The sequence below is a fragment of the Rattus norvegicus genome, chromosome 15 (assembly GCF_021556685.1).
Source record: "Rattus norvegicus strain SHRSP/BbbUtx chromosome 15, alternate assembly SHRSP_T2T, whole genome shotgun sequence".
In the NCBI taxonomy this organism is placed as follows: Eukaryota; Metazoa; Chordata; class Mammalia; order Rodentia; family Muridae; genus Rattus; species Rattus norvegicus.
In genome coordinates this window covers 24,565,118-24,590,793 of record NC_141548.1, presented here as the reverse complement: position 1 = coordinate 24,590,793, position 25,676 = coordinate 24,565,118, and the positions used below count along the sequence as shown (strand labels likewise).

Below are 25,676 nucleotides of genomic sequence, written 5' to 3'. Positions count from 1 at the left end.
AGAATAGGAAAATAATGGACACAGACCATCAAGTTGGAGGCTGGTTAAAAATGGAGTATCAAGTTAAGGTGTCTCTCCCACCGAGCCTGATTGCCTGAGGTCAAGCCCCTGGGGCCAGGCAGCAGGAGAAGAAAACTGACTCAAGCACGCTGTCCTCTAACCTCCATTCATGGGCCGCAACAGGCACATGTCCTCCCACACACCAATAACTAAATGAAATAAAAATTGAAGCGTGAAGAATTATGAAATACAGCCAGAAGGAGAAACTTCCCAGAAACTAGCTACTCTGTGCCAAATAAGGAAAAATGCCCCACAAAACTCGAAGCCCTAGGGAAATATAAACAGAACCACATTGACGGTAACTCTCATAGAGAGCAGATGGTTAGAACAATCAGGAAAGAGAAAAGGAAAAGATCTTCCCAGTTGTCGTATCTGGTCCACAGAGAATTTCCTGGTTCTGCCTGTGTCCACGTCCTATCAGCACGTCCAGGTGACAACTGAGAAGCAGAGCTGACCTGGGGACATTTGGTGCACATAATACTCATAGCTGGCTTCTGAGTTGGGACAGAGAGTGAGCCTTTGTGTCATGGGGAAACAATTCGTGCCTTGGAGACAGAACACTTTTCAGTGTTCTGGAGCCAAGGTACGATTGTCATCTGCTGCTAACATCCCAGCTGTCTGAAGCTGGCCCTTCATTTCCGGTGTGCTTAGCAGGTACCCAGTGCGTGCCTCCGCCATTTTTACAAACCTGCTCTTTGCAACTCAGTCAACAGGTAAGTTTGTTGAAACCTCGCCAACACATAAAGTGGGGTCAGTGGTAACATACCAGTTGCTGATTAACACAGTCTCCCTGCCCAGGCTGCAGCCCAGGTCCCCTCAAGAATATACTGGAGCTCCAACCAGCTAGCGTAAAGAGAGGCCAAGAGAATGAGGGATTTTGAGGTATCCTCCGAATGCCCCTTTCCCTACCTGCCTTGGCTCTAGTAAGCTCTGTCCTTTTCCTGCCACAAGCCTAACCCGAGCTGGCCTTTAGTACCAGCCGCACAAAACCCACACACCTACCACAGCACCTCCTGAGAGCGCAGGAGCTCGGCTTGGACATAAGCTCGACACACCTGCGGCCTATGGCTGCCCCTGACAGAGCCCACTTCCAGGGTTAAGCATTTGACACATGTCAGCTGCCCCCGTGAGTAGACAGAAAGTAAGGCAAGGGGAAGGAAGGAAAGCTATGGCTGCTGTGGTGGAATACTGTAGACTGGGTGCTTCAATGACAGATACTTTCTTGCAAATATGTAGGCCATAAGTCTAAGAACAGTTATTTCCTCCTCTTCCTCCTGCTCCTCCCCCTCCTCGCCTTCATCCCTGCTCCTTCCCCTCTTCCTCTCCTCTCCCTCCTCTCTGCTCCTGCCCCACCTTCCTGCTCCCCTTTCTTCTCCTCTTTCTCTTCCTCCTCTTCCTCCTCCTCCTCTTCCTCCTCTTCCTCCTCCTCCTCCCCACCTCCATTTTGAGACAGGTCTCTCTATGTATCCCTGGCTGGCCTAGAACTTCCTATGTAGACCAGACTGGCCATAAACTCGTAGAGATCCATCTGCCTCTCAAGTGCTGGGATCAAAGGTGTGTGCCACCATGACTGGCTCCTCCTCCTCCTCCTCCTCCTCCTCCTCCTCCTCCTCCTCCCCCCCCTCCTCCTCTCCTTTCTTTTTTTTTTTTCTTTTTTTCGGAACTGGGGACCAAACCCAGGGCCTTGCATTTGCTAGGCAAGTGCTCTACCGCTGAGCTAAATCCCCAACCCCAGAATATCCTTTCTTATTCTTTGACAGTTTCAGACATGTGAGAAGTGAGTTTCTTCTTTGGCCTCTCTCCTTGAGGAAATGACTGAGTTCTGTCTGATGCTCATATGATCTTTCCTCTATACATCTCCATGACCCAGTCCTCTCTTCATGGAAGGCCACCAGTCATGCTACCAGATCAGAACTCACCCTGGTGATCTCACATGTACTTCTCAGCCCCTTAAAGGCCTCCCACTTCCAAATACAGTCACATTGAAAGGTACCGAGAGTTAGGTCTTCAATATGAACGAAGGGACACAGTTCAGTCTATCAAATAGGACCAAGGAAGGACTAGAGGAGGCAGTTGTCCTGTTAGCTAAAGCAGTTGATGGCACTTTAGCGGATGATAGCTGAGCCGAGGCCTACGTACTGAGAAGGGCACCTGGGCAGACTGGAGGAAACGGGCAGCAAGGACACTGAGTTGAGCAGGGAGACAGGTCAGACGACACACATCCGGTGGCTTCTCATCTCTCTCTGAATGACCTTCCTGCCACGTTTGAAGGGGTGGCCCTGGCCCTGTCAGAGCTGCTTTACCCCCTAGAGTTGGTAGAGTCAGAGGCAAACTGCCTTCACAGGCTCAGTGTTTGGGTTTTCCCACTGGAGTGTAAGTCTGGGCCCTGAGTAACATCAGGCGGGTGGTAGGAGGCTGTCCCTGTACAGTGTTAGCCTCTAGGTATGAAGGGTGGAGAGACATGGTCTGAGGTAAAGAGGCTTGATGGAGCAGGAAGGAAGCAACGGCGACCAAAGGAAGTATAACGACTCAAACATATGACCGAAACCTCATGAAACCCAGGCCTTTGGGGGCAGTCAGAACTGGAACTGAGAGTCTCACATGTGGAAAGAGAGAACCGTCACCAACAGGTTGTTCTCTGGCCTCCACAAGCAGGCAGTGCACATGGGCCCAGGCTCACACATCTTCCACATATTCAGTCACATACACAATAATAAATACATTTTAAGGTAATTGAGTAAATAAGTAAAGGGCTTAAAACCCCAATTCCTTTGTACCATAACTTAAATTTTTTTATTTAAAAATTAAAACACAGGGCTGGAGAGGTGGCTCAGTGGTTAAGAGCACTGACTGCTCTTCCAGAGGTCCTGAGTTCAAATCCCAGCAACCACATGGTGGTTCACAACCATCTGTAATGAAATCCAATGCCCTCTTCTGGTGTGTCTGAAGACAGCTACAGTGTACTCATATACAAAATAAATAAATAAATCTAAAAAAAAATTATTAAAAAAAAAATTAAAACACAGACAAGGAAGCTTGACGACACTTGGGAGGCGGGGGCAGGAACTTTGTGATTTTAATCTAAGCCTGAGCTATCTTGCAAGAGCCTCCTGAAGAAAACTAAGAAAGAAAAAGAAGAGGAGAGAAGAGGAAGGTGAGGAGGTAGAAAGGAAGGTGAGAGGGGGGAGGAGAAGGCTTTGACGGAGGAAGGGATGATACTCAGGTGGGGTTCTGAAATATTTAGATACCCAATCTCATGTCTGAATTTAGACTGTGCACCCCACTCTCGACCACGCTTGACCTACTCGGACCCTTCTTAAGCATAGTTTTTTTCTAAAGCTTAGACTGACTAAAGCCGGTTTCTCTCACAGGCTACAAAGGGCAGAGCACAGGCTCCCCTAACCTGCTGGCTTGTGCAGGGCTTGAGTGTGGTGGATCAGGCATGAGCCAGAAAGCACTGGTTTCCTTGCGTGTTACCATGGCTACGTAACTCCAGGATTTCCCCCCACGAAGCCCAAACCAACCACCCAACTTCCCTGAGGAACATCTTTTTCTGGATCTGCTGTTGGGGTATACCTTCCAGGTAGTTTCCAAGCTCGGGCATGGGACAGACACTCCACTGTCTTTCCTGACTCGTTCTTATCAGTTTTCTCTGTTACATTGTTGCAGACTCGAGGACTCTCGTCACACTTCCTGTCTGCGCTCAGCACAGTCTATCCTTTTCTCTACTCCCGAGTGAGGCTCTTCTCCACCCCTCCACCACCACCCCAAAAGGAACGAAGGCATAGACTTGCTTAATAAGTTGTTCCTCCAAAAGCTAAAACAAAACGAGAGTCGAAATGAGAGCTGGGAGCAGTGCTGGAGGAGGATTGGTGTGAGTTTGAGGCTAATGAGTTTACGTAGTGAGTTCCAGGCCTGACGGTCTCAAAAGGCCAAATCACAACAGCCCTCTCTGGAGAGCTGCACAGAGCAGAGGAAGGGCAGCTGGTGGGTGGGTACATGGGACGCTCCTGATAAGAATCACTCCCCTGACTTAAACGTGCTCACACTGCAAACAGAACTGTGGGGCTTGCCAGGGCTGTGGCAGGGTGGGAAAACAGGACAGACAGGCTATGAATCTGGTTGGCTGGCAACCCAGTGCATATTTCCAACTGTTTCCTGGCCTGCAACCAGCAAAATTTTTGCGACGAGATGGGGAGAAATGATTTGGGCAGAAAACCACGGAGGATTTTCCTCTCTGCATTTTTGTTTATTTGTTGGAGACGGGGGTCTCACTTAGCTGGGGCTGGCTGTGAACTGCATATATACTCAAGAATGGCTTGATTCTTCTAACTTTACCTGCTGGTATTTGGGACTCCAGGCGTGTGCCACCAAGGCTGCCTTTCTGGGCTTTTGTCTTATTCCCTTCGCTTTCTGTTGTTTCGTTATACAGGTGCGGCCACGCACCGTGTGTACACTTAAGGAGGAAGAGGTCCTGAGTCTTGCTCCTTTGAGACAGAGGCTCTCACTGAACCTGGAGCTAGGCTGGTGATTGGCAAGCCCGGGAGAGACTTTCACTCTTGCTCCTCAAAGGCCCTGGAGTGAGAGGTGGGCGTGGCCACGCCTGGCTTTTTATGTGGACACTTAGATCTGAACTCAGGTCTCCGACTTGCTCAGCAAGTGTTTCTACCCACTAAGCCAGCGCCCTAGCCCTCTCTATACATAACAAAAAAGAATATCTTTATCTTATAAGTACATGTGAATGCCTGCGTGCATGTCCTTGTACCACATGTATGTCTGGGGGGCCCACAGAGGCCAGAAGAGGGCTTGGATCTCCTGGAACTGGAGTTGACTGAGCAGCCATGCTGGTGTTGGGAACTGAGCTTGGGTTCTCTGAGGGAGCAGTCAGTGCCTCTCCAGCCCCTCTCTGCACTTTTGAAGGGACCCCCATGGGTTGTGAAACCACAAGGATCACAACCAACCTTGCAGAGTTCTCAGAGAATTCAAAGAAGCTTGACTTAGCCTGGCGGTCTCCTGTAAACCATGGCGGTCTAGTAATAGGAATGCACTGGAGTTCGAGGCTGTCACCTCTTTAGCTCAGGCAACAAATTCCGGGAGGTCGAGTTCAGAGGGACTAATTCCGTCATCTAATTGTAACCCAACGCTCTCCAAAAACCTTGCCACCACTCGCAGCCATGATAGTCACAATCTCGGAGACCACAGCGTCCATGGTCTCAACAAGAATGAACATCAAGCTGGGCATGGCGTCAAATGCCTTCAGTCCCAGTACTTGAGAGGCTGAGACGGGTGGATCTCTGTAAGTTCTAGGCTAGCCAGAGCTACATAGTGAAAAGAAAGGTGTGTGTGTAGGGGGGCACAGGGTGGGGAGTGTCAGGAATCCTGGAGTAGAGAGGGGGAAGTCCTGTTTGTTCTTTACCTGGAGTGGAACCTGAGTGGCGGAGGAAATTAGTCCATGAAAAACCGCAATCCAGGTTTATGGCGACGAGAATGAGCGTGATAGCACTGAGCTTCACAAACCCCCTCCCAGGAGCAAACAAGTCAGAGCGAGCCAATTCCCAGCTATGCCATAGCAGAAACCAATGTGGTACTCCCGGAAGGAAGGAGGAACCTGCAAGGAAGATAACTAACAACTTCAGTTCTGACCAGTATTGCTACTCAACATCCATCCCTGCCTGTGCCGGCAGTTCATCCACTCCCTAACACAACACCGTTCACCGTCAGGGCTACTGTCCTCCAGACACTCAGCAGAAGAAGCTAACACAAAAGCAGGCAAGGCAGACCCCTGCCTTTAAGGGGCACCCAAACCCTGGGTCTCATGAACACACAGACACCAATTACTGCCTGCCCAGGTACACGCTGGAGCAGAAGCATATGACACACGCCGTTGGCGTGCAGAGAGAGGAACAATTTACTCCTACAGGGAGTGGAGAGAGGCGGGGCAACACCAGAGAACACCCTGACCAAAGCCAAGGAGGAGAAGGGTTCCAGGTGTGGTAGCAATGTGAATGGACATTGCCCTTGGGTTTATTGCACACAGGAGCTAAGGTAGGCATTTTCTGTCCTTTAACCTGTGTAATCCTCACAGCAGCTATCAATGAGTAATGACTGTTCTCCCTTGTTTGATGAGGAAACGGAGGCATAGGGACTTAAATAAATGGACGGGGTCGCCCAGGGGTTGCACAGGTAGTAAGTAAGTAGCCGACGGAGGGGTTGAAATGGGGCAGGGAGACATTGGGTCTTCTGTACCATGAACCACAAGACTACACTACAGTGTGGGGATCAGATAGTGAAGGTCCTTTGGCAGTGGTTCTCAACCTTCCTAATCCCAAAACTCCCTTTAAATACGGTTGCTCATGTTGGGGCGACACCATAACCATAAAATTATTTTCACTGTTACTTCTTTTTTTTCTTAAGTGAATTTAAATGCACTTTATTTTTAGACAACCCACATGATATGTTTTTTTAAATAGATTTATTTATTTTTATTTATATGAGTACACTGCTGCTGTCTTCAGACACACCAGAAGAGGACATCAGATCCCATTATAGATGGTTGTGAGCCACCATGTGGTTGCTGGGAATTGAACTCAGGACCTCTGGAAGAGCAATCAGTGCTCTTAACCACTGAGCCATCTCTCCAGCCCCATGATATGTTTTTTTTTTTCTTAAAAACAAAACAAAACAATGCCTTCACTCCAAATAATCACGGTCAAAATAAAAGCTCGAGATGACATCAGTCCCACTTGTCCTAAGTTCTGGTGTCATATGGATGGTAAGCAGTGGCCAATTATGGTGACAGGCGATAGATCCAATTTCGTTAACATTTTTCCATCTCTAAGCCCTTAAAGAAAATCATGAATGGAGTCCCAGCATCTTCACGGTAGTCCAGGAGAGCAGCCATGCCATCTGGATTCATGTTTTCACCAATAAAAAAACTGGTAGTCATTGAAATTAGCAAGGATGTGCTTAATTGGCTCTGCAGCTCAGTCATGAAAGGCTTTACTCTTCCCAGGTTCTGTTCTTCAAGTTGGCCTTTGAGTGATTTCATGCAGTCTTTGATGGGCTTTCTTGTGGGCCTCTTCTGTGAAGCTGGCTTCTTGTAAGTGATGGTTCCTGACAAGGTCAACACCAGTGACTACTGGTGCCCTTCAGACCTTCAGTGGAAGCCTTTCCACCAATGAGCCAATCATTCATGACATCCCCTGTTCTACTGACCATCTTGCTCTCCGCCTTCAGGCACAGTTCATCTGCCATCTCCCAGATCTTGTAGAAGTCGGAGACCAGCTTGTCATGGCTGATGAGATCCCGGTAGATGATCATGGTGACGGTCAGGGACAGCCTCACTAGCCTGACAGTGTGGAGCGAGTGCTGCAGTGTGTGTGTGTGTGTGTGTGTGTGTGTGTGTGTGTGTGTGTAGAGGGGAGGGGGAGGAGAAGTGGGCAGAAAATCTCCACTCTTCTTGCGATACTTGACAAGTTTTAGAATATTTTTGGTATTCCAAGACTCAGCTTCGTGGACCGCGAGTCACTAAACGTGGAGCTTATTTGAGGGGTGATGACGCTGGGAGCTTTTCAGACCCACGGCTACCCCAGATTAATTCCAAATCAAACAGGGAACAAATCTGAGGGGTTTCCAGCAGTCTTCACCCATCTTCACACAGGATCTCAATGCAGCCTTGGTTCTCAACAGACAGAGTAGCTTTGTGCTGTGGGCGCTGTCTGACGGATACACTGTGTCTCACGTCTACTTTATGAGCAGCAGTGCTTCTGCTGTACGAGACTTTTTGCTCTTAGAAAAACACAGTGGTTTACTTCTAGGAAGCAAAGACTTTTAATATTTCTGGCTGTCATTATTTAGCATGAAGGTATCAAGGTATCAGAAGGCTCCATTTTAAAAATTGCTATTTGAGCTGCTTATTTAAACCCTCTTTTTAAACGGTTAGGGCTAGAGGGATGGGACAGCACTGAAGAGTACCAACTGCTCTTCCAGAGGACATGGATTTGATTCTCAGCACTCCACGGTGGTTCACAATAGTCTGTCACTTCAGGACTTCTTCTGGTCTCCCCGGGCAGCAAGTACACACATGGTATACAGGTATACATGCAGGCAAAACACCCATACACATAAAATAATAATAATTTTTTAATTGTTGGAGGATTTGGGTTTGTGATTAGAATAGAGTTTTTAACAATCTCTGAAATCGCTGTGAGCATATTTCTGCCATCGTATAGTTCCACAAGGCATCATTCTCAGCTCTATCTATCTATCTATCTATCTATCTATCTATCTATCTATCTAGATTTATTTATTTATTTTATGTCTGTGAGTACACTGTCGCTGACTTCAGACACACCAGAAAATGGCATCAGATCCCATTGCAGATGGTTGTGAGCCACCATGTGGTTGCTGGGATTTGAACTCAGGGCCTCCGGAAGAGCAGTCAGTGCTCTTAACCACTAAGCCGTTTCTTCAGTCCAGCACCAACTACTTAAAAAGCAAAATATCGGTCAACTTTGAATAATACGTCTCTACATCTTACAGGATCAAATATTCAGCCAAGATTTAAATTTATGTAAAAATAAGCAGACACACATTCGTCCCCAGCACGTCACGATTACTTTCCTCGATAGTAAATGATAAATACAACACACACCAAAGGGTTGCTTAAAATAAGCTTCTTTATAATGTACTATCAATACATGTGGGATCGCTAGTCCTCACTGACACACCTGTATGTGCAGAGGGGCATCAACATTTCTGTGGTGATGAGCAGTCACAGCGGGAAACGTTTATTAAGGGGCCCTGTCCTGAGAGAGCACCCAGGGCAATGGCAACCAGCAACAGGAGTGGCTGAGCTCCCTTTGTTCACCAGAGATGGTGCAGGGCTAACTAGGAAGCGAAGTGCGCATTCTGGGGAAATCAGGCAGAGCAGAGCTAAATGCTGTCTCTAAATCCTTACCACATTATTCAGGCGAATATGACGCATGAGATGAAACCGATTCACCATCGCTCGTTAGGGCTGAGGGCTTGGGGTCAGACCTAACGCATCGCAGTGGCGGGAAGACTGCCTGGAAGAGAAGGGACAGTGTGGTCACAGATGTCACAGAGGCTTCTGACTCAGCCCCCGATGCCGTTGATTGCAGTAGGGAGGAGTGAGTTCCAAAGGAAGACCATAGTGTTCGTTCTTCTTTCTCATGGATCTGAAACCCAGCAGCATGCCCAAGAAGAAAAGTTAGAGGCAAAATAAGGGTCTGAGGTCAGGGGAGACTCAGGTTAGAGCAAAGAGAGAATGTCACCAAAGTCTTCAAGGTGACCATCATCTCCCAGAATGGAGACAGGAAGGTGGAGACTGGACCCCTATGCCATAAGGAGAGAGGAGAAGGTGATGTCAGCTATAGAGAGATCCAGACAGAAGTAGTCATGGATGACCTCTCTGGGGTCGAAGGCAAGAACAGAGATAACTCTGCCACAGGGGCCAGCAAACATCCTACCCACCGACAGAGAGAGCATTTTCAGAGCCATTGTGTTGGTGGCTGGCCGACTGCACAGCTTGGTGGCTGAAAAGATTAGGAATGCACATGGTTCTTCCTAGAACAACCACAACCACTTCTGGGCGGAAGACAGCCTGATGCTGACTCAGAAAGACTAGGCTGAAGTAAGCGATGGAGCCGGGGAAGTGGGGGTGAGGAGTCAGGAGGTGTGAAGAGGGAACAAGGGTTTCTTCTCAGAAGAAGCAGGCCCTATTTCAGGAAGAATTTCGTGCTTACCAGTGAGCTTCTTGGCGCCAGCTCAGGCTGCCATCCCTTGGTCACTTTGTCCCCAGTTTCTGGCAAAATGCCGGGCATGGACCGCTAAAAGAGGTGGTCGAAGAGGCTGTGTGATTATTTTGTTTTGTTGAGGCAGGTACTTTCTGTGGACCCCAGTTTTTGTCTCAGATTTGGTCCCGTGATTGTGCTTCCTCCTCCCAAAGAGATATGGGCTGTCATGCCCAGCTGATCTCATTCTTCCTCAGACACGATGGAGTCATTGAGGTGGGTGTTCTTGAAAGTAGTGGGTGGCAGAAAGTCAGTTTCTAACTGGTGACCTACAGACTTGTGGGAAGTTTGGGCACTGTGGTGGTCTGAATAGATACGGCCCCCATAGTCTCATGTGTTCGAATGCTTGGCCATAGCGCATGGCACTATTAGGAGGTGTGGCCTTGTGGAGTAGGTGTGGCCTTGTGGAGTAGGTGTGGCCTTGTGGAGTAGGTGTGGCCTTGTGGAGTAGGTGTGGCCTTGTGGAGTGGGTGTGGCCTTGTGGAGGAAGTGTGTTTGCAGGCTTTGAGGTCATATACATGCTTAAGCTCCACCCAGTTGGGGCCCTCTGACTGCCTTCAGATCAAAATGTAGAACTCTAGGCTCCTACGGTACCATGTCTGCCTGCATTTTGCCATGCTTTCCACCATAATGATAATGGATTGAACCCCTGAAACTGTAAGCCAGCCCTAAGTAAATATATTTTTCTAAATATAAATATATTTTGCTGTGATCCTGGTCTTCCTTCGCAGCAATGGAAATCCTAAGACAGGCACAGGAAGGACTAAACCAGATTACCCAGGGCTAGACCACAGTCAGCAGTCATTTCTTTAGGAAATACAGAGGAGAAGCCATGATGGACACTTCCCAAGGTAACTAATGACAGCCATCATCTGCCTTTTAGTTTCCTCTATTTTTGCGAAAGAACACAAGACAAGGGGAAGTAATCATAACTGTCTCCTTCTTTGAGCATTCCCCCGTTAACAGAACCAGGTCTCGGTAACTCTGCCGACACACATGTGCTTTCTCAAGGTAAACGTGTCCAAATCTGAGGAGGAAAAGGGTTCCTTTCACCTGGTTTAAAAGTTTTTTTTTAAATGTATTTTCCTTTGCCACCAGCCTGTGGGAAAGCAAAATTATACAGCTGTTTGACAAGCAAGCAGGCAAGCAGGCAAGCAGGCAGGCAGGCAAGCAGGCAAGCAGGCAAGCAGGCAAGCAGGCAAGCAGGCAGGCAGGCAGGCAGGCAGGCAGGCAGGCAGGCAGGCAGGCAGGAAGGCAAGCAGGCAAGCAGGCAGGCAAGCAGGCAAGCAGGCAGGCAAGCAGGCAGGCAGGCAAGCAGGCAAGCAGGCAAGCAGGCAGGCAGGCAGGCAGGCAGGCAAGCAGGCAAGCAGGCAAGCAGGCAAGCAGGCAAGCAGGCAAGCAGGCAAGCAGGCAAGCAGGCAAGCAGGCAAGCAGGCAGGCAGGCAAGCAGGCAGGCACTACCACTAACCTACAGTGGCAGCAATGCCATCTTGTTAGGTGTCTCTATGATCCAACGAAATGTCAGTTTTTCTATTGGAAAAAAAAAACAACAAAACAAAAAATCCTCAGCTCTTTTTTTCTCTGGGCTAATCGGTTTTCTTAGCCTCCCATTTAAAAAAAAGATTTATTTACTTATTATATATGAGAACACTGTAACCATCTTCAGACACACCAGAAGAGGGCATCAGGTCCCATTACAGATGGTTGTGAGCCACCATGTGGTTGCTGGGAGCTGAACTCAGGACCTCTGGAAGAGCAGTCAGTGCTCTTAACCACTGAGCCATCTCTCCAGTCCTTCTTCCTTCCTTCCTTCCTTTCTTTCTTTCCATCTATCTATCTATCTATCTATCTATCTATCTATCTATCTATCTATCTGTCTATCCATCTATCTGTCTGTCTGTCTATCTATCTTTCTTTCTGAGTAAAACATATTTATTTTGTTAAATGTTATAAACAGGCAGAGTAATGAAAAGTATAACTAAAATTTGGAGTGTCCAATCCTATTCTTTTTTAAAAAAATTTTTTATTGGACATTTTTTTATTTACACTTCAAATGTTATCTCCTTTCCCGGTTTCTCATCCATAAACCCCCAGGGTTCTTCTATGAGGGTGTTCCCCCCATCCAACCACCCACCCCTTCCCACCTTCCTGCCCTGACATTCCCCTACATTGGGGCATTGAGCCATGGCAGGACCAAAGGCTTCTCCTCCCACTGATGTCCAACAAGGCCATCCTCTGCTACATATGCAGCTGGAGCCATGAGTCAGCCCATGTATACTCTTTGGATGGTGGTTTAGTCCCTGGGAGCGCAGCCCTTTCTTTCTTAAAATGATCTTTTGTTTCATTATCCTAGCATGTCTATGATATGTGCAGGCGTGAGCATGTGTGCCCCAACAAGAATATGGGGGTCAGAGATTCTCTGGAGCTGGTTCTCTCCGTCTATCATGGGTTCTGGGTATCAGACTCAGGCTTGTGGAGCAGACTCTCTTACCCACAGAGCATCTCACTGATCCCTCAGAGAAAGAGTTTCATTCACAGTCTACTTGGCCACTAGAGCCCAGGAGGCTAGAAGGCATAGCTGGAAGCAGGAAGGAGAAACGGGGTCATCCTACGATGCTGGGTGAAAAGACTTGAACTCGTGTCTCTGGGGACAGCGATGGCCACAGGCCTTCACTGGAGTTGTGAGACACTCAGCTGTTTGGGGTGGCGTCTGCAGGTTGTGGCCTCCAACTTAGGTTGCAAAGCTGAGTGGACGATTCACTGTCTAGTTCCCCCTCTGTTGCTGTGACAAAGATTGTGACCCAAAGCAGCTTGAAGAGGAAAGAGTTAATTTGGCTTACACACCACAGCTCACAGAGTGCTGAGGGATGCCACAGCAGGAAACCAGAGTAGGAACTTGGAGGCTGGAGCTCCGCAGACAGACATGGATGGAGAAGTACTGCTTGTTGGCTTGCTCTCCATGGCCTGCTCAGCCTGCGTTCACGTACACCTGCCACACCCACTCCAGTAGAGTCTGTGAGACATGAAGCTCTTGTGCTTCATTTCTATCCAGACAGAGGCAGGTGCCTGGAATGGCTTGACCTCCTGGAGGTCCCTGGCAGTCTCCCTACAAATGAATGATGACTAGGGTCTAAGCTTGCGGTGGAGGTGCCTTCTGTGTTCTAGCCTTGGTGATCTTAGCAACTTTAAGCCTGTCAACAATGTCTGATTTTAAGAATATAGCAGTGTGGGAAAATGGTCATGTACCTTTAAATGTCTCAGGAACTGAAAGTTCAGAGACAGAAACATCTCACACCTTTTTTTTTTCTTTTTAAAGACTTATTTATTATACATAAGTACACTGCTGCTGTCTTCAGACACACCAGAAGAGGGCATCAGATCCCGCTACAGATGGTTGTGAGCCACCATGTGGTTGCTGGGATTTGAACTCAGGACCTCTGGAAGAGCAGTCAGTGCTCTTAACTGCTGAGCCATCTCTCCAGCCCGATGTACCTGTTCTAACTGTTAAATCTATGCCAAGAAGTAAAGCTTTTTGCAGCAGCACACACCTCGAGTTTGTGTCTGTCTGTCGCGCCGAATCTGTTCTCTACCTGAAATCCAAGCCTTGGTCCCTCTGCTGACACACTCCCCTGGGTGGTCTGCAGCATACACCCAGGACTACCAGCCCAGGGGTGACATTGTCATCAATGGGCTGGGTCCTTCCAGGTCAATCACTAGCCAAGAAGTGATCTACAAATTTGTCTACAGGTAACTGAGACAGAGGCGTTTTCTCAGTTGAGGTTCCTCTTCCCAGATAAGTCTAGATGTGTCAAGGTCACAAAGATTCAACCAGGAAAACCACAAATCGGAGCGCAGTATTCTTGTGCATAGGTTTTTTTTGGTGTGTGTGTGTGTGTGTGTGTGTGTGTGTGTGTGTGTGTATGTGTGTGTATGTGTGTGTGTGTATGTGTGTGTATGTGTGTGTGTCTGTATGTGTGTGTATGTGTGTGTATGTGTGTGTGTATGTGTGTGTATGTGTGTGTATGTGTGTGTGTATGTGTGTGTGTATGTGTGTGTGTATGTGTGTGTATGTGCGTGTGTATGTGTGTGTGTATGTGTGTGTATGTGTGTGTGTCTGTATGTGTGTGTGTGTATGTGTGTGTATGTGTGTGTATGTGTGTGTGTATGTGTATGTGTATGTGTGTGTATGTGTGTGTGTATGTGTGTGTATGTGTGTGTGTATGTGTGTGTGTGTATGTGTGTGTGTGTGTGTGTGTGTGTGTGTATAAAGTAAAATACAATCCATTTCTTTTAGTTTGTGCAGTGCTGGCTACCCCAGATCCCCCTCTGTAGACCAGGTTGGCCTCGAACTCAGAGAACTGCCTCCCTGGTGCTGGGATTAAAAGTGTGCACCATCACCACCCGACTTTATAGTCTATTTCTTATTGTGGATCATAACTTTGGGGAGATTTGATTGGAAAAGGATGGATGAGGGTGGAGAGGAGGCTGAGAACTCAAGGGAGAAGCTTCAGGAAGGGGAGGATGGGTAGGCATGAGAGACTCCATTGGTGGAGGCAACTCAGGTTGTGACCCTTGTTGGATGTGAGGTTCAGGGGGAAGGAAGAATTAGTCAATGTGACTAAGTCATGTGGGTTCTTGGGAAAATGCTGTTGCCTTCACCATGGGAAGGGTTGGGAGAAGCTAATGTGAGAGGCAGCGCAGAAGGCTAACGGACACACAGAACTATCATCCAGGCCAGTTAGGGCCCAGCCTCAGATGGGATCCATGGGAATGGCTGAGATAAGGACAGGAACTCCCAGAGCTGTGGGCGGATTTAGAAGAACCAGCCTGGGTTGACACGGCTCCAGAGAGTAACTTTAGTAATCTTCTCAGGTCCCTCCAGGCCTGAAGCTTCTAGAACATTCTCTCCTCACCTTCTCTTCTACTCGCCTGTTCCTGAAACAGGTGCATGGCTGCAGAGAGGCAGAGAGAGAGAGAGGCAGAGAGAGGGGGGGGGGGGAGAGAGAGAGAGAGAGAGAGAGAGAGAGAGAGAGAGGCAGAGAGGCAGAGAGGCAGAGAGAGAGGCAGAGAGAGAAAGGCAGAGAGAGAGGCAGAGAGAGAGGCAGAGAGAGAGAGGCAGAGAGAGAGAGGCAGAGAGAGAGGCAGAGAGAGAGGCAGAGAGAGAGGCAGAGAGAGAGGCAGAGAGAGAGAGGCAGAGAGAGAGGCAGAGAGAGAGGCAGAGAGAGAGAGAGAGAGAGAGAGAGAGAGAGAGAGAGAGAGAGAGAGAGAGAGGCAGATCTCTGTGAGTTCGAGGCCAGCCTGGTCTACAGGACAACGAGCTGTATAGTGAGACCCTGACTCAAAGCCCAAACAAGCAGACAGTCATGAGCTTACCTTTGACCTCCCCGTGCCAGTCTGCCCTCCCCCACCTCCCCACCTCCTCACCCCCCCAACCCGGTCTTCTTTTTTTCTTATCCCTGGTCTGCCCAATCAACACTCACCCACCGTCACACCCTATTCCTTCAAGTTCTTGTTAGTTCGACCTCTGGAACTGCAGATGCAGACAGGTATGAGCTGACTTATGAATCCTGGGAATTGAACCCAGGTCCTCTGGAAGCACAGTGCTCTTAACTGCTGAGCCATCTCCAGCCCATGCCTCTACTTGCCTCTACTTCGAAAATGTCAAACAACTCGTGCGTATATATTTGAAGTTAACATTTATTTTCCAGTCACTTCTTTTTCTTTTACTTTACAGTATTAGTTCTTTTTCATTTTCCCTTTGGGAAATTTGGACGATCAATGTGTATCGAACACAGCTATCCCCCCCACCCTCTCCCACCCACACAACTTCACCCCCTCTTTTTTTCTTTTTTTTTTTTTTTTTGGAGCTGAGGACCGAACCCAGGGCCTTTCGCTTGCTAGGCAAGCGCTCTACCACTGAGCTAAATCCCCAACCCCCGGTGGGACACATTCCCAATCCTCCTTGTCATGCAGGGATTTGGTCTGGTTTGACTTTACACGTGGCTTCTGTATGCTGTCACAACCACTGTGACTTCATATTTGCAGCCAGTAGTTACTCCTTCCACAGCCACTCAAGGAGAAACCCTTTCGGTTAACAGTAATGACTGGCCTGGTAACTGGCTTACCCATTGCAGCCTATGCTGTGCTCTGCAGTTAACTTACTTCTCCATATTTCTCTGTTACAAGGGAGGCCATAGCTCAACAGCCGTGTGACCGACCAGCAACTATGGGGTCCTAGATCCAGTCACAGCCTTGGCAAAGCAAAATACCGATTCTAGTTGCGAAAAGTAACTATTTTATTTACTTATTGTTTTTCTTTTCTTTCTTTCCCCTTGTTTTGTTAATGCTGTCTTATTTTGTTTGGGAAAAAGTGTTTTTTTTTCTGTGTAATTCTGGCATTTCTGGAACTCTCTGTGGACCTGACTGGGCTTGAATTCAGAGATCTGCCTGCCTCTGCCTTCCAAATGCTGTGTTAGTCAGCTCGGTAAATAGTTTTAAAGCAGCTTACCTCGTTATTTGTTTATTCCTTAAATTGATTCAGGTTTGTAAAATGAAAATTTGGCACACACATGTTAGGAGGCAAGAACTGACTTTTCTAAGTTGTCCTGTGACCTTTACATATATACACACTGTAGTGCGTATATATCTACACACACACACACACACACACACACACACAGACACACACCACACCACCAATATCACATATGTACATACACACAATAAATATAATTTTTAAATTTAAAAGACTCCTTTTTAAAATACTTATTTTTGCAATGTATTATTATCTGTCAATCTTTGCCTTCTATACCCATTTTTATATAGTTATAAGCCCTGAGTTGTATAAAATTTTCTTAGGCAAGAAGGCCCTAGCATGTATTCACATGCCGGTACACGTGCTGGGACACAGACATCCATGTCTTTGACATCCACGTGCTGTAGTGTGGGCCCACCAGCCTTGCCACCTCTGGCTCCATATGCCAGTAGCAGGACACTAGCTTGTTGCTGGAAAAATTGATTTCTGTTGCCACCTTCCCACGTTCTTCACCCCCTTTCTTCAAAAAGAACTCTCTCTGCTCAGTTCAGGAGGCAGAAGGAAAATCAGGAAGGGCAAAGGCAGCAGGAGCCCATTTCCCAAGTCTTCCTCTCACCAGGGAAGACAAATGTCTTGCTAGTAATTAAATGCCAAGTTGTGAAGCCCATGCGAGAGGTGAGGTGGATTCTGGAATTGGGTGTGGCCGCAGCACTCCGGTGTTAGTCTCCCGACTCGACTCTCGCAGCTGATCTTCCAGAGCATTTTGTCCTTAGGACCAACATTACTGTGCCTGCAGGGCCAGGTACCCCACCCCAACCCGCCTCAAGTCACTGCCTGAAGGACGTGCTTTGGAACTGTGAGGAAAATAAATTAGGCCACGAGGCTTGTCTGTGGCGCTCAGGTGCCAGCCCACCCGCCTTCCAGGTCATCTCCTGTAAACTGTAGTTCTAAAGTCAGACATCGGAGGCAGCACTGCCCTGGACTACACAGATCTCAATTCTAAACCAAAACTTCCTGTCTGGGGACGAAAGATGGAGGGGACTTTCTGTCTGCAAAATTCTGTCCAGGCGGGAGCCCAAGACCAACAGTAATTAAAGCCAAAGAGACAGATTCCCAGCTACTTCTTGTCGGAGCTGAGGACCGAACCCAGGGCCTTGCGCTTGCTAGGCAAACGCTCTGCCACTGAGCTAAATCCCCAACCCCCACCCCCCAGCTACTTCCTGCTCATGGACCTGAGCAGGCGGCCAAGCTGCACGTCTGAGTACTGCTGCCTCTCTCTAGAGCAGCTTATTTCGTTCATGAAGTGAAGGCCTCGTGAACTTGTCTTTCAAAAGTGTTACAGGGCTGCTGAGAAGGCTCAGTGTGGGCTGCTCTTCCACAGGACCCGGGTTTGATTGGCTGCACACACCCCATCTGACCTCCAGTCCCAGGCAGTCTGACGCCCTCTTCTGGCCTCTGTGGGCACTGCATGCACGTGGTGTACAGATACACGTAGGCAAAACACCCAAATGCGTAAAATAAAAATATTAAAAGGTTTAAAAAGGTTAAAGGGGGGGGGGGGCGTTACAAAACCCGGCCTAGATTCTGTCTGGACTCTGTTAGCTCTTTATGTTGCAAGAATGAAACAGAGGAGTGCCTACACCCAGATGACTCAGCATGGCTCAGAGGCATGGGTGATTTTCCATGCCTCCCTGTGGCGGTACCCGCAGCGACCTGGCCAGGTGTTTCAAGGGCAGGCACCTTGTCCCGTGTCCCGCAGTAGGTAAATTGCGTGCAGGCCAAGTGGGCAGCAGAAAAGGGAGAGCAAACATCTGTCCCCGTCCCCAGCAGCTCAGAGTCATGGGGACACATTTGTTTGCTGTTTGCTGCATGGAGCCTATGAATCATCTGACACAAAACAGCTGCAAGACCTCTGTTCTCAGGGCATGATGGCTGTGCCAGGATTTGCGTCCTAGCCTCCGATCCAGTGCTGCCCAAATTTGCATAGCAAATGCTCCAGCCACTAAGCCTGCCTCGGAGAGTGTCAACCTGCCCCTTCCCACTGGTCTCAAAGTGCCTTCCTTTCCCTTACTCTGGCCCCAGCAAGAAGCATACACCTTCAGATTGACAGACCCAGAGTGCTTGTCTTCTGACCACATCCATGGTCTGCTTCGCTCTTAACTTAGATAGTTGTTGTCAGACAGAAAAATGGCAAGAAAGAACCCAATGTTTAGTTATTATTTTTATGTATGGTTATGTGTGAGTGTTAGGTGCACAATGTTTGTGCAATGTCCACAGAAGACAGAGGGCATTGGATCTCCTGGAACTAGAGTGAGGGTTGTGAAAGCCAGATACTGGAAACCAAATTCAGGTCCTTTTTGCAGGAGCAGTCAGCATTCTTAACTGCTGAGTCAGCTGTCCGGCCCCTCACAGGATTCTTATTCCCCAGTCACTCACTGAGTTCATTTTCCATTGTGACAACAGAGCACCTGACAGTGACTCATTTATAAAGAAAAAGGGTTCATAGTTTTAGGAAGGTCAAGAGAGAGTTGGGCTCTAGGCTGGTTTAATTCACAAAGAAAAGCAGAAACGCAAACAGATTCTTTGTAACAAGAAAAGCAAGAAAGCAGGGACAGGGCACATTGTAGCTGTCTGCTCTTGCGACAGCTAACCCATGCTCATGGGAACTCTGTGCAGGAAGTGTCCAAAGACTTCCTACAGGTCCCACAATTTCTCAAGTCACTTAGAAGTAGGAGAGACAGGGTGGCATTTACCCAGAAACACTTGAGTGCTGTGTTTTCTAAGACATAAAAGACAGACTGCTCTGTTTTGTTGAACTTCTCAGCCTTCAGCCTTCAACCTCTTGCTCCTAAATATTCTAGGATCACAGATAGACGTGCTCCACCTCGTCTAGCTTTTAGGAAAGAATGTTCTTTGCTCAACCACAGTGCAGTTAATACAATCAGAATCGACTGTTATTCTTATTGTTTTCCTTGATTGCTCCAGCAATCTTCTTGGTGTTTTGTTGTTTTGTTATTTTTTTTTCTCTCTCTCTCTCTTCTCCAGAGTCTAGGATTTCCAAGACCACATAACATTTTGTTGCCAAGGTTATTTATTCTCTTTTATTCTGGAACAGTTTTCAAGACTCTCTTTTTGTTTCCTTACTCTGATAGGTCAACCGTTCACAGAATGTCTTTGAATGTGGGCTTGCCTTGTGTTTCCTCATGAGTAGACTTGGGACATGCCTTTTGGGCAGGGCTATCCTAGGGACAAGGATGTGTCCCTCTCTGAGCATGTGGTATTAGACGTTGGTCTATACTAAAACACAACTGTTAGGTGACTTCATGATGTATCATTGGCCACTATCGGTGAGCAGCAAACTGGGTGAAGGCTTGAGCTCCTGGTAAAGACACAGTATTTGTACAGAGTCTGTACACAGCCTTCCCGATGGCCGTGACCTTGATGTGCTGCCAAGGATGGATGTGGATTTCTAGTCCCTCTGCTTTCACTTCCCAAGTGCTGAGATTAGAGGTGTACGTCACCACCCATGTCTTATGGTTGGCATCTGGCCCAGGATTTTGTACATAGCAGTCAGCTTCTCTTGCAACTGAGCTCTATCCCTGGTTCCTACTTCCTTCCTTCTTTTCCTTTCCTTCTTCGTTCCTTCCTTCATCCCTTAGTTTGCTCGTTCCTTCCTTCCTTTCTTTATTTTGAGGGGTGGAGGGGAAGCAAGATGTAGTTCTGCAGCCTGGGCTAGAGTCAGATGTGTGATTCTCCTTCCTATGAGGTTGGCCGTGGACTTGTGACTCTTCTCCAACAGTTTCTGGAGTGCTGGGATCACATGTCCACCGTCGCTTTTACCCCTCCCCCCCCCGTGATAAATTTCACTGATTTTTTTTTTGTTTTTAATTTAATAGTTTGGGCTGAGAGACGGTTCAGTGGTTAGGAACACTGGCTGATCTTCTGGAGGACCCAGGTTAAATCCCCAGTACCCATATGGGAACTGACACCCTCTTTTGACCTCTTTTGGCACCAGTTAGTTACACATGTGGCACATAGACATACATGCAGTCAAAACACTCAGACACTTAAACTAGATTAACTTAAAGAAAATAAAAAAAGAAGCTCTCTTGGCCTCAGCACCATCTTCCTTGAAGTCCCTGTGTCAGGAGAAGCAAATGAACAGGCTAAAGCACAGGAAGGATGAGGCAGAGGCCCAAGTCAAATAGACCGTGCATCCGCAGAGGCCGGGGTGCAGAGCTGATGGACCGTGCATCTGCAGAGGCCGGGGTGCAGAGCTGATGGTGCTGAAGGCCGGGATGCTGGCCCAAGGTGTTACACTGTTCTGTACTGTACACTGCTGTCTGAAATAAGTCTCAGCGGATCTGGGACATCACCATCAGCTCGCCAGGACCACCTGAGACCCATTGCCTTCCTCACACCAAAACAGCCTCCCTGGCTCTCTGCCCTGCCCCTGCAGTGTTCTGAACTAATCCGTTCTCACTCGTGGCCAGGTGTAAACCATGTACAATAAATTATCTTTCTTGCTATCTCTGCTAAGGAATCTAAATAAGCAAATAAATAAAAATAAAAGTAAGGTGGTTGGAGAGGTGGCTCAGTGGTTAAGGGCACTGACTGCTCTTCCGGGGTCCTGAATTCAATTCCCAGCAACCACATGGTGGCTCACGACCATCTGTAATGGGATCTGATGCCCTCTTCTGACCCATAGGCACACATGCAGGCAGAAAGCTGTATGATGTATACATAATAAATAAATAAATGTTTAAACATAAATAAATAAAAATAAGTAGTTTTCACATTAAAAAATATTTATTTTTATGTATGTGAGCACCCTGTAGCTGTCTTCAGACACACCAGAAGAGGGCATCAGATCCCATTACAGATGGTTGTGAGCCACCATGTGGTTGCTGGGATTTGAACTCAGGATCTCTGGAAGAGCAATCAGTGCTCTTAACCACTGAGCCATCTCTCCAACCCTAGTTTTCACATTTTAATAACAAACTTATGGGGCTGGGGATTTAGCTCAGTGGTAGAGCGCTTACCTAGGAAGCGCAAGGCCCTGGGTTCGGTCCCCAGCTCCGGAAAAAAAAAAAAAAAAGATAAAAATAACAAACTTATAAGAGTAAGTGCAGAAAATGAACAATATTAAAAATGAGCATTCCCTGGGACAGGAAAAGTAGCTCAACTGTTAAGATCATGTCCTGACTTTTCTTGAGACCTCTGCAGAGGCATGCACACACACATACATGCACACACTTGCACATACACAGACACACAGACACAATGCACACAGACACACATGCCTATACATACGCATATACCCATGAACAGACAGGAATATACACACAAACACACAGATGCATACACACATAGACACAACCACAGAGATACATACATTCATGCATACATACATACATACAAAGAGAGAAACACACACAAAGACACACACACACACACACACACACACACACACACACACGACCAAAACTGAAAAACAAGTACATCCATGTAGGCCAACTCTGAAAAGCATGGTAAATAGGTGGGCTCTATTTTCTTATAAAATGCTACCAACACCGATTAGTTGCTCTCAGTACAAAATTTTACTTACATTGAAAAGTCCAAATACATAGGAAGGGACTCCAGCCAGCTCGAGCTCTGGCAGGCCTTGCCCTTCTCTGCTGTTCCCTGCCTCACCAACAACCATTAGACTGCATTCCTAAAGCTGGCCACCAAGGTCTGTCCCCTTATTTGGCCACTTCCTTCTCCTGAAGCTGCCAACCCAGGTCCAGCTACCAAAGTAATGAAGTCCAGCAACCAAAAGCCCCCTTTGGCTCGCCTAATTAACATGACCAATTAAAATTAATCACCTTGTCTTAACACGGGCTTTCCCCTTTTACCTTTATAAAGTAAAGATAAATGAGACAAATGCCCCTTCTCCCTCTCCCTTCCCTCTCCTGTCTCTCCATTGTTTCCTTCTCCTTCTCCCTCATCCTCTGTGTCCTGTCCTTGTCTCTCATTCCCTGCCCTTTGTCCTTCTGGGGCGGAAAACCTCCTTCTGAGAACGTGGTCTTGGAGGTTCCTGATCTGATACTTTCTCTTTTGCAGCGTCTGCTTGGTGGCTAAGGGCGTGCGCTGCTCCTGCAGAGGACCCGAGTTCAGTTCCCAGCATCGATGTCAGGCGGCTCCCACCCACCTTCTGTTCTTTTGCTTTCACACATGAACTCATACACATGACTAAGGGTGAAACCGTTTGTATAAACATCCAAACACTGACAGTTCTGAAAACCTAGCAGCTTCATTTTCTTATCGCTGTGAAGCGGAAGGGTTCTCTAAAACATTGTGACCTGTTTCCACATGGCGATGCACAAACCACGGAAACCCGGTAAATGGCCGAAACTTCATCCTGCTCACAGTGACATACTTGGGGACCTTTGACCCCAGGCAGATGTCTAACCATTCCGAACCGTGGATAACAGGAATAAAAGAGAGAAAAGGTTTTGGAGTCCTCTGACCCCTTCCTTTTCGTTTTCTGTATTGAGGCCAAACACAGGGCCTCAGGCTAGTGCCAGTGCAGACCGGAACATTGGCTTGCTCAGGGGTTAAGGGTGCACACTGTGCTTTCAGAAGACCTGAGTTCAGCTGGTAATTACCATGAACCCCCAGCACCACAGCAGAGTCTACACTGTTCTTGTCATCATTGTAGCCGTGGCGCAGGACCAACGAGGTAGGCCTAAGTGTCTTCTCGCACAGGGCTGATAGCTGGGCTCTCCAAGGTACAGCTCTCTTTCGAATTCCTGCGCAACCCCTCACCAGAGAGCATGTGAATGCAAACATGAATCCAGAGCTTCTCACATACTAGGCAAGCACCCAACCACTGAGCTACATTTCCTTATATTTACTTTTTTTTTTTTTTTTTTTTTAGGACAGCCTTGAACTTTTGACTCTGCTGCCTCTGCCTCCCTAATCGCTGGTGGTTACGGGTGTAGCTGCTGCACACCCTGGGTTGCCTTTTTTCTGGTTTTCTTTCTTTCTTTTTTTTTTTTTCGGAGCTGGGGACCGAACCCAGGGCCTTGTGCTTGCTAGGCAAGCGCTCTACCACTGAGCTAAGTCCCCAACCCCTTTTTTCTGGTTTTCAAGTGCAGAGTTTCAGACTCAGGGTCTCATCCACAGGAGGCAAGGAGGCTGCTTTCCACATCCCAGACCTGTAACAATGAAGTTTCTTCATCCCTCCTCCCAGAGGGCATATTCTCCCAGCAGCTTCTGTAGCCACGAGTTCCCTGGGTGCTTTACCAAGGAGAAACTCTCTTCTGCAAGTGGAAGCGGGGCACTGTCACACCGGTATTAAAGAGCAGGGACCCTGTGGTGGCTACTCCATGTACCTCAAGTCTTCTTTAGATTGTTACCTGATAGAAATAACTATTACAGTGTCATCCTTTACAAAATGGTGCAAGGAGAACAGATACAATGTTTTGACACAAGTAAGGGAAATATTTTTGATCTGCAGTTTGTTCAGTCCAAAGACACAGGCTCTGAGGATAAGGAGGGCTGTTACCATTGCCTTTTCCTTACCAAACTTTCACCAGGTTAGGCTTCTCCTCTCGACTCTCCACCTCCATCATCCTGTATTTATTGACACTTTCTTGTAATGAAGGGTTCCCTCATCCTTGCTTATCGTTTATTTATTGCATTATACTGGATTATTTGTTTGCTGAAGATTACTGAGTCAGTAAAGAGCCTTACTCAGTGAGGTGCAGGCGACATTACTTGTTTTGATGTTCGTCCCACATTTGACCAGCGGCAACCCTCCCATACTGCTTTCCAGGGTCTTCCATTTCAGCCTCAAAGGATGACAATTCCTTGAGCACTACTTACTTTCTGGTGCAGCCTTCAATTTCCCTAACCCAAATCAACAGCAGGCCAACCCCCTGTTTGCTGTGTAGAAACTGACGATACCCAGGGTCAAGCCTGATCAGTCTTGCTCATCAGAGAAGCTTCCTCCTACGGAAGACAGGAACTGATGCAGAGACCCACGCCCGACCAACACTCAGAGACAGACTCACCTTGGAAAACTCAGTCTAGAGGGGATGTCTTTATCAAATTCCTCCCCTCAGGCCTCAGGGAATTTTGCAGACTAGGAAGCAGAAAGGCTGTAAGAGCCAGGCGGGATGGGAGACACCAAGGAAGCAGCGTCTCCCAGACACCACAGACTGGTGTTCATGTGAACGCACAGAGACCGTGGCAGCACACGCAGGGGCATAGGTGCAAGCCAGGTGCGGTCCCAGTGCTGGGAGAGGGAGATGGATGGGGAGAGGGACATTAGTTCCCATTCCTAACCAAGAAGCTATCTCTAAATGACAGCCGCTTGGAAAACAATTAGTTTTGTATGGAGTCGCTTATTCTGTATACTCTTTCTTTGTTTTGTTTTGTTTTTTTTTCTTTTTCTTTTCGGAGCTGGGGACTGAACCCAGGGCCTTGCGCTTGCTAGGCAAGCACTCTACCACTGAGCCAAATCCCCAACCCCCTGTATACTCTTTTTTTTTTTTTTTTTTTTTTTATTAACTTGAGTATTTCTTATATACATTTCAAGTGTTATTCCCTTTCCCGGTTTCCGGGCAAAATCCCCCTCCCCCCTCCCCTTCCTTATGGGTGTTCCCCTCCCAACCCTCCCCCCATTGCCGCCCTCCCCCATAGTCTAGTTCACTGGGGGTTCAGTCTTAGCAGGACCCAGGGCTTCCCCTTCCACTGGTGCTCTTACTAGGATATTCATTGCTACCTATGGGGTCAGAGTCCAGGGTCAGTCCATATATAGTCTTTAGGTAGTGGCTTAGTCCCTGGAAGCTCTGGTTGCTTGACATTGCCCTGTATACTCTTAATGGCAGGCCCAATGCCTAGCGGTAGATGGTCAACGCAAAAAGAATGCAATGGTATTTTGGGAGATATTTTGCTTTATACTGCCTTTTGGGGCATTTTTTTTAACCTTACTGGTCTTTTGCATGTATATATGGTTTCCAATTCTATGTTTTTATGTATTTTTTTATGATTGTGTGTGTTTCTAATGCTCTCTCTCTCTCTCTCTCTCTCTCTCTCTCTCTCTCTCTCTCTCTTTTTTCGGAGCTGGGGACTGAACCCAGGGCCTTGTGCTTGCTAGGCAAGCGCTCTACCACTGAGCTAAATCCCCAACCCCCTCTTTGTTTTTTTGGTTTTTTTGTTTGCTTGTTTGTTTGTTTGTTTGTTTTGGTCTTGTTTGGTTTATTTTCATATGTCAA

The 25,676-nt window shown here is 47.6% G+C and overlaps 1 long non-coding RNA gene and 1 pseudogene across 7 annotated transcripts in view; one reads left to right on the top strand and one right to left on the bottom strand.

The window, feature by feature from the left end:
• The first annotated feature begins 3,118 nt into the window (after positions 1-3,118).
• LOC120097123 (uncharacterized) overlaps positions 3,119-25,676 on the top strand; it is a 29,588-nt gene continuing 7,030 nt past the window's right edge. The window contains exons 1-3 of one of the 7 annotated variants that reach the window (XR_015638712.1): positions 3,119-3,214; positions 3,432-3,643; positions 22,516-23,134. This is a non-coding gene — a long non-coding RNA (uncharacterized LOC120097123). Of the gene's footprint in view, positions 3,215-3,431; positions 3,644-6,006; positions 6,106-16,061; positions 16,163-22,515; positions 23,135-25,676 lie in introns of those variants that run through there. The other 6 variants (XR_015638719.1, XR_015638717.1, XR_015638715.1 and 3 more) reach the window with 6 other exon arrangements.
• LOC148000907 (translationally-controlled tumor protein-like) lies at positions 6,783-7,452 on the bottom strand (annotated as a pseudogene).